This window comes from Mus caroli, unplaced genomic scaffold, assembly GCF_978045245.1.
Source record: "Mus caroli unplaced genomic scaffold, Mus_caroli_1 scaffold_4, whole genome shotgun sequence".
Taxonomy (NCBI): Eukaryota; Metazoa; Chordata; class Mammalia; order Rodentia; family Muridae; genus Mus; species Mus caroli.
This window is the reverse complement of record NW_028227259.1, coordinates 97141972-97151188: the sequence shown is the minus strand read 5'-3', so window position 1 is coordinate 97151188 and position 9217 is coordinate 97141972. Positions and strand designations below refer to the sequence as shown.

General features: G+C 41.7%; 1 pseudogene; it reads left to right on the top strand.

Annotated features, from left to right (window-relative positions):
* Positions 1-5026: 5026 nt before the first annotated feature.
* On the top strand, positions 5027-6484 carry LOC110288735 (PRAME family member 8 pseudogene; annotated as a pseudogene).
* The last annotated feature ends 2733 nt before the right edge of the window (positions 6485-9217 follow it).

The following is a 9217-nucleotide window of genomic DNA, read 5'->3' as shown; positions in this document are numbered from 1 at the left end:
GTCAGAACTCCCTGACACTGAGTTTTCTCAGAGGGGCCAGGAGGCAGGGAATTGTGATAGTGTTCAGTAATATTTTATACATCAATGCCACTAGCAAAAACATCTTAAGCTACCTTTATTAACAATCACCATTTCCAACTCTTTCTAAGGGTGGTTGACATTAATAAAAATCTACAGCTCTAAGTCCTTTCTGAGGGTGGTGATTAAACCATTAATCTGCTGTGAAGCAATGCTTGGAAAAGATTATTCACTATTATTGTAAGTGACAATGATACTGCCCAGCAAGGGGCTGGAAGCTTCCTTAGAGAAGGTTTAAAGGTAGATACTAGAGATGTTTTGAGTTTCAGGAAGGCTTGCCTAGCATGCTTTGAGCACTCTCCAACACCACACTTTGTTAAGAGAGGACAGTGTTTGGACTTTGTGTCCCACCATTTAGGAGGTAGAGGCAGAAGGTCTCTGCTGCTCACACACTTCTAAGATACATAAATCTTTCTGGGGTAGTCTGGATTATAGGAGACCATGTTTCAATTTACCAAAACACATATGTAAGACTCAGCAGGTTGTATTTATATATTACGCATCTATACCCATACTCTTATGTTTACCTGTTTATGTGTAATTGTGTTTGTACCTCTGTGTGTTTGTGGGGGTGTATTTATAAAAAAAAATAGAAGTATTGCATTTGATGTGGATCAGGGACATGTAAAGGGTTGGAATTATATAAAGGAAATGTTATAAATATATTTAAATTTAAAATATTAGCAATTAATAAAAATGTGGAGTAAGTAGACGAGTCCACAACGAAGAGCACTGTCTGCTCTTTCAGGGTACCATGCTTGGGTTCCCAGGACCACTTTAAGGTAGTTCACACACTTCTGTAACTCTAGATTTATGGAGACCCATTACCTTCTTCTGGCTTTCCCTGGGACTCCACTCATACACAAATAGAAATGAATAATTAAACATTTTAAATATAAATATTAACAGAAAATTGAAAGACAATGTTCAAAATATTCTTCAACCTAACAAAGGTGTTTTTATTTTGATTCTTTAATTTCTTAAGTTTTCTGTTTTATGACTCTGATCCTAGAGAAAGTCTGTTTGCAAGCAAGATGTAGTTTTTATATAGCTCAATGATTATTACTGGAATTGACCCTAGGATATCCAAGAGTGCAGTGCTCAGGTACTTTTCTTCATGAACAAAGTGTTAACATTGACACATCAATGAAGGGGAGAAGTGGAGTTCCTTTTGTTGATACAAACAACAACAACAACAACATCATACAAAGCAACCAGTTTTCATTTCAAAATAAATTTAAAAAAAAAAAACCTTTATTCTGGAGCCAAGGAGGTTAAGCAATGTTTTGAAAAAAGATTTAGAATACTCCAAATTTCATATTTCAACATAAAAGCAGTTTCATGATATTTTTTGGTAAGAAGTTTAAAAAAAAACTTAAAGCAGTTCTTAGGTACATTGGTAAAACTTTAAAAATATTTACATTGTTGGAAAAGTTAATGGGTAGGTTTAGAAAAGCTGAAAAATCTCTCATATCAGCCTCACATGCCAACTGAGAACATTCTAAAGCCTTTTGATTGTTGGGAGTAATGTTTTTAATTTAATACACTATAAGATATACAAAATCTGTTAGGATATTAGGTCCTGTTTTATTTGTTAGTGACAGGATATTCAGTGGGACATGTGGGGAGAGACAAGGCATGGCTATTAAATACCCTAAAGCTTCCTCAAGTGAACTCTGTTCATTCTCCTGCCTGATGCATTCCATCCTCCTCATGTCACTGCATGCCAGACAATCAGTCAGCCTCTGCAGTCACTGAATCTTCCCAGGAATTACTTCACAGCCCTTCTCACTGAGATGATGTACATTAAAAAGAATTCATGAAGACATTCAGAAAGAAACTCCTTTATCATCTTATTAGAGTCTGAGAGGAAGACAGGCCTGCTGTAAATCCCAGAAAATACCAGATGAGGAAGGAGATAATGAGAGAGAGTCATGTCTTTAGAGTTAGGAGCAGCAATGGAGGTCTGCAAACATAATAGAAAATGCAGATAGGGTATACAGAAGACAAGGGCAAAAAGCCTAGAATATCTCAGCTGGCATGTTTAGAATTTACACAGGTAATAGAGAGAGAAAGGGTAAAGACTGCACTTACAGCTTTGAGTTAGAACCCAGGCAACAGGCTGGTTCGGCAGTGAAGATGACTGAGCAACAGGTAAGAGGAAAGTGTAAGAACAGCAGCTTATTAAGGGGATGATCACTCCTCCCATGTCCTTGGAGTATCCTCAGGTGAACCAGCTCTCCTGTGGGATGGTCTACTTGGCCAAGTGATTGACAAGTCAACTTGGAATAACTCCTAAGATAAAGGGATAATGCAATGTCATGTTCTAATCTTTGGTACAGAGTACAGAGACAGGTTTCTCTCAGGGTCAGTGGTCAAACTCATATCCTATTGTATGTCCAAGAGAAAGTAGCTTTCTTTTAACAACTGTTAAGAAACCCAGTTCCTCTGCCTGATCTCTAGTAAGACCAGTGATACTTGCTGTGATGAAATACCCACCAAGAAGCAGTATATCTGGAAAAAGAACTTCCTTGTCTCAAAGTTCAAGGGAATACTGTTCATCACATCACAGAAGACACAGTTGCAAGAGTAAGAATGATCAGGATACGTGCACAGGCAATGAGCAGAGAGAAGGCAAGGGTCATAGTTAATTTGCACTCTCTTTCTTGTCCTGTTATGACCCCAGCAAATGGGGTGTTGACCTCAGCCTGTGAAACAGCACCTCCACATTCAGATTGGAGCATCTGCCCAAAACTTCTTTTCACAACACCATCAGGTATATTTCCTTGATGGGTCTAAAGGACACCAATGTGACAAAGTCAACCATTATGTAAATGCTTCTTCTGTTGTTGTTTCATTGTTTTTGGTTTTTGACAGTTTGTCTGTGTAGCACTGGCTGTGCTTGAACTCTGCAGACCAGGTTAGCCTACAACACTCAGAGCGCTTTTTGCCTCTCTGCCTTATGATGGTGGTATCGAAGGTATGCCTCACCAAGCCCAGCCTCCTAAATGGTTCTTAACATTTAAAGTAGAACACTAGATGTTTATACTGAAGTTGGAGGAAAGATACAAGGCTGTGGCCAAAAGCATTAAATACTACCAAGGATTTGATTTCTTAGAGCCCTAGCCAGTCAGCAAATGGAATCTACACAGGTGAGAACAAGTTGGACTTTCTAGTAACAAAGATTCAAACTACCAGACCTTCAAACTTTAATTCAATCCATTAACTAACTCTTCTGGATTCCAAGATACCATCTTCTTAGGTGATTAGAGCCTGTCTAGTTGACAGATAATCTCTTTTGCCAAAACCTTACACTTCATCCCAATGCCAATCAAAATATCCACCCATCTATTTTTGGTGTTTAGGTTCAGTGTGATGGCTAAGCATGTTGATGGGATTTAGAATCTCTATGGAAACCCTCTGTTTCCTAAGACCTGTGTCTGAGCAGGAAGATGAACCAACTTAACTGGGAGTGGTACCATCTAATGGGCTAGAGGCCAGGACTGAATTAAAGAGAGAAATCAATCTGAGCATCACATTCTCTCTGCTTCCTGTTAGGATACACAGTGACCAGGACTCTCCTCTTTCCACAAGTCCTTTCCCAAAATACCATGATGGAGAGTATCCCAAGAATAGTTGGTTAAAGAAACCTCTTCCTGTTTTAAATTACTTCTTGTGAGTGGTCTTGTGACAGCATTTGTTATTGCAGCAAGTAAGGGTCAGAGCCTGATGCTTAAGAGACCTAAAATTCCAAGTGTGGTTACTCTTCCATAATATGTCAATTAAACAAGAAATTCATCAGATCAGTAGATATGAGTTTCCTGAGGATTTGCTGTGCAAGGACCCAGAATAAGAGTTCTAGTAATATCCCTGGTTATCTGGGTAGAAATGCCAAAAGGAAGCACTGGTTCCATATCTGCTGGGAGAACATTCTTGCCTGAGGACCATATGGGAGTATGTGATCAAAACTCCAGTGCAGATACAAATCTCTTTTCATGGAGCACTTTTATTATCAGATACTGGCATTTTAATGAGGTTAAAATGAGTTATATTAATTGCACCATTTTTTTCAGCCCATCTACTAAACCAGTGGCTCTCAACCTGTGTAACAGGACTCATTTGATGTTTCATATTAAATATCTTGCATATCAGACATTTATACTAAAATTCATAACAATAGAAAATTGCAATTAAAAACTAACCATGAAATAACTTTTTGTTGGTTGCCCCCAAAATAATGGGAATCGCATTGAAGAAGGGTTGCAGCACTAAGAAGATTTAGACCCACTGGTCAAGACTGTCTTTCCCCTTTCACCCCTGCCAGAATAGTCACAGGGAAGAAGCTTCTAGGCTAGACAAGCAGGTGAGAAGAGAGTCTGTCCTGTGGACTGCATCACAGCTCTTGGAAGTGTGAAGAGCAGGAGAAACACCAGGATCTAGGATCAAAAGAAAAGCCACAGAAGTTGTCTTGCTAAATGTAGAATAAGAGTTCGATATATACATCTGTATGTGTGGACTTGTAATAGATGTATGGGGTAAACAATTTTCTTCAATATTGAAATATTTTCAATCACAACATTTTTCTTCTCCTCCCACACCCCTATATATTCTTCTACACATGTCTTCAGCTTCATGGCCAGTTTTCTGCTTAGTTGTTATTGGACCCCTATATGTTTTGTATACACATACTTCTTTATAAATATAATCGTTTAAGTCTTAAATATAACTCTAATCGTGAGCATGATTTATTTTTTTTTACAAAAGGTATAAAAGAATCAAAAAGGCAAATCTAGTTCTTGCCAAAATGGCCTCTTGACTCTCTCCCTCTTTTGCCTGCTTGCTGTGTGGGACTGAGCAACTGCTAGATCCTTGGACTTCCACTCACAGCTACTACTGGAACATTGTTGGGAATTGGACTGCAGACTCTTCTGCCTATCTGAAAGCTATGATGAGCTTCAAAGACCCACCAACCCTCCAGCAGCTGGAAAGAAGAAGTCTGTTGAAAGATGAAGCCTTAACCATCTCTGCTCTGCCGAACCTGCCTGTGCAACTCTTCCCACCACTCTTCAAGGATGCATTCACCAGCAAACAACCTAAGATCCTGAGCCTGGTGGTGGCAGCATGGCCCTTCCCACTCCTTTCTGTGGGAGCTCTGAGTGGGATTGATAACCTGGAGACCCTGAAAGCTGTACTAGATGGCCTTGAGTTGCTGATGTCACAAAAGGATCGACCTAGCAGGTGGAACCTACAAGTGCTTGATTTGGGAAATGCCCACCAGGACTTCTGGGATGGTTGGGCTGGATTACTTCATGAAGTCTGCTCTCAAGATGTCTTTGGCAAGAACCAACCAGTGGGAAATCATCACATCCTAGGGGAGAAACAGACCATGACTATAAAAATGAATCTTTCCCTCAAGTACTGCCGTCATTTTGAATACCTAAACTATTTGCATTGGTGGGCCGAACAGAGAAAAGTTGGGATACAGGTGATCTGTGAGAAACTGGAGTTTAGGGGCATTCCCTGTAACCCACTGCGGTTCTTGAAGGTTTCGTATGTAGCCTCAATCCAGGAATTGGCAATAAAGTCCACACACTGGAATATATATAAACTTTCATTGCTAGCCCCTGGCCTGGGCCAGATGAAAAACCTCCAGAAACTCATTTTCATGAACATCAGGAGACCTGCTGACCTTAGGGAACTAGAGGAAGCCCGTATTGTTACAGAGATCTTTTCTGACTTCTCCAAACTGCATAAGTTCCAGCATCTCCATTTGCATAATGTCTACTTCCTGAATGAATGCCTGGACCTAATGCTCAGGCTTTCAGAATCAGACATGAGGTATCTGGCCCAGTGTCCAAGCATCCATCAGCTCAAATATCTGGACATTAGTTACAACACCTTCAAGCCTTTAAGTCATCGATTTCTAGGAAGCCTACTAGAAAGACTGACAGCTACTCTGCAGACATTAAAATTGAAGTGCTTTAACCTCATGGACTTCCAAATCCATGACCTTCTGCCTGTGCTGAGCCAGTGTTCCCAGCTCACTGAAGTTGATTTTGTGCCGAACAAATTTTCCATGGGCAGCCTGAAGAAGCTGCTGCAGCATACTGCCAACCTCACACAGCTGACCCTGGAGAAGTACCCTGCCCCTGTTGAAGTCTATGATGACCGTCATGGTATTATTCCAGACAGATTTGTACAACTTTGTTCTGAGCTTATGAACACACTCAAGGGTGTAAGGCAGCCAAAGCAGGTCTATTTTGTGAGTACGACATGTTTACCTAATTATGAATTCCTCATTTATAATTTGGAGGGCATGGTATCTTCTGAACAATTAAGAAGGAGAGGTCATTGCTGGGCTCTGATAAATGGAGGGCAGGTCTCAAGAGACTCATTAGAGTTATAGAACATATGTATTCAAGCATTTTTGGATGTACTTTGGAAAGATAACTATTTCATTTTCTTTGAATGTCAGTCAAATTCTTCTGATTTGAGGTAGTTGTGTTGAGATGGAAAACCATGAGCTTATTTTCAGCCTAATGTCTACAGTACAGACACACCCTTGAACAGCAATTATATCTGAAAATTGTAGGCCTGCATTCCAGCACTTTCCAAGTATGAGGGACCCTAAAAGTAGGGAAGGGGATAAAGAGAGAGGACATTATAAAGATCATAATGGACTTGAATAGGAGGGCTCTGTTTCATTCTCCCTGTGGATAGCATCTACCTTTTGGCTCTTCCCTTACATACTGTTCTACAGTATATGGATATATTTTTATGAAGTATAAATCTGACTAAACTTGGAATATTTTTGTATTAGACTGTTACCACTATAAAGCTGTATCTCTTTCTTGGGGAGGTCTAGCAGCATGGTATTATCTTCCACCACCACCGTTATGATTATAATTTCTCATAGGTTCTAATAAATTGGTTTTGAATAAGAAAAAAATGGCCTCTTATCTAGAATGTCTTGGAGCCAACTGTACATTTAAGCTGTCCAGGTTTTAGCTGCAGACTTTTCCTCTGAATTCACAACATTTGCTTTTCACTGATCTTAATAGATCTAACTCTTTTTACAGGGTCAGAGCAGTGCTTTCTTGTCTGGCCCAAGGTAGAGATGGACAAATGTTGGGCATTGGGCTATACACAGATAGTTTGGTCTCCAGTTGAGCTGAGTTCTGAACCCCAGGACACAGTGGTGAAAATTCACCTACCTGGGAAGGAAGGAGTTTTCTCATGCTCCTGGAACTCTGGCTCCTAAGTTAGCCAGAGCTCCCCCTCAGCCCCCACAGGAGAAGCATGGTTAGCAGTCACATAGGAAATGTCCCAAGCTTTTGACCTTCAGTGTAAACTCCTCCCCAGTTACCTATCAACAGTAAAGACCATAAGAGGGGTTGCTTGGCCCCACCTTGCTCTTACCCCTCTGCACTCCTCTTACTCTCTCCTCTCTCCTCCCATACCCTTCTGCTCCCCTCCCCTCCCCTCTCCTCCCCTTTCCTCCCCTCCCCTCCCTTCCCCTCCCCTCTCCTCCCCTTTCCTCCCCTCCCCTCCCTTCCCCTCCCCTCTCCTCTCCTCTCCTCTCTCCTCTCATTCCCTTCCTCTCTTGCTCTTACTCTCTAGCCTTTCTTCTCTCTCTCTCTCTCTTTCCCCTTTGTCTCCCCTTGGCCATTACTGTGCTCTCTCTCTCTCTCTCTCTCTCTCTCTCTCAATCTTCTCTCCTTTCTCCCTGCCTTTCTAAACTAAAGCTCTAAAACCATAGACTGTCTCTGTTCATCAGGGCCCAGTGAGCTTAAATGATGGGATAGGCTTTCTCCTAATGAGCTATTTCTAATCTCCCAATGGAAGGCCTTCTTGTGCTCTAGTCAAGGCCCACCTTCCTGTATTCCAGTCAAGGCCCGCTGTGCTTATTCTTGCCTGCATGGGAACCTCTCTCCCTAAGCCCTCTCTCCCATAACCCTGGGGCAACAGAGTGTTGTCCCTGGGCCCTGATCAGGGACTGCCCCTTGTCCACCCACCCTTGAGTGGGGTCAATTGCTTAGGTGCTCACCTGGAATGGAGTGGAAAGAGTCTGGCAGCCCTCCTGAGTTTTCTGGCCAGATCATAGGAGGGAATCTGGCCAGGAGCGGCTATCTTCCCTCCCCTGGCCCCTTTTTCGTTCCCACAGACAAAGCGAAAGAAAAAAACTGTGTAGTGCACAGTACTGTCATCAGGGTTGTACCTGCTTCACTTCTCTTCTCACTCAGGTTCCCCTCCCCGCACATGCTTCCCTTGCAGCTATTACCCCAGATTCTGTTTTATGCTGTCATGTTAGTTGTCACCCCAACATATCCTTGAAATGTGACAGATACATGATGACTTACAATGAGAGAAGCAATTTCCAAAGAATCCTTGAGGAAGGAATTTCTGCAAGAGTCTCAGGTGTTGCATCCTCAGTCCTAGAAGAGCCTGGAATGTAAACACAGCTCTCTCTCCATTCAATTAGTGAGCATTTCCTGAAGCAAGACTCAGTTAGAGGCACAGTAGATATGATGGGAAAGCATAGGATTTTTGACTTTACTCTGTATTCCCTGGACCAGGTGGCCTCTCTATAAGATACATATTACCATATGGGTGCTCTGTCAATGTAGACATGGCATCTGGATTTGGGACATGCTGTATTAATCAGTTTTCTGCTGTGTGACAAACAATCTGCCCAAAAGTAACTTGAAGAGACAGGATTTTTTTCCTCTTACATCCCTCAGGTCCCAGTCCTTAACTGAGGGGCATTACAGCAGGACGGTAACCAGGAACCTGGAGGGGTATACTAGAGAAAGAATTCTGGTTCTCATTGGTCCCTTTCCCCCATGTGGGATAACTTATCTAGCCTAAATGGAAAAATATGCAACTTGATAAGTTAATGTGTGTTTGTCTGAGACCTCCCTTTCTCTGATGGGAAGCCAAATAAACTTCCACAATTTTTTTTTTTTGGTCGTTATGGAGTCATATTTTCTCTGTGTAGCCCTGGCTGTCCCAGAACTCACTTTGTAGACCAGGCTGGCCTTTACATCAGAAATCCAACAGCCTGCGATTCAAAAGTGCTGGGATGAAAGACATGCACCACCACTGCCCAGCTTGGTCATGATTTTTTATTGCAGAAATA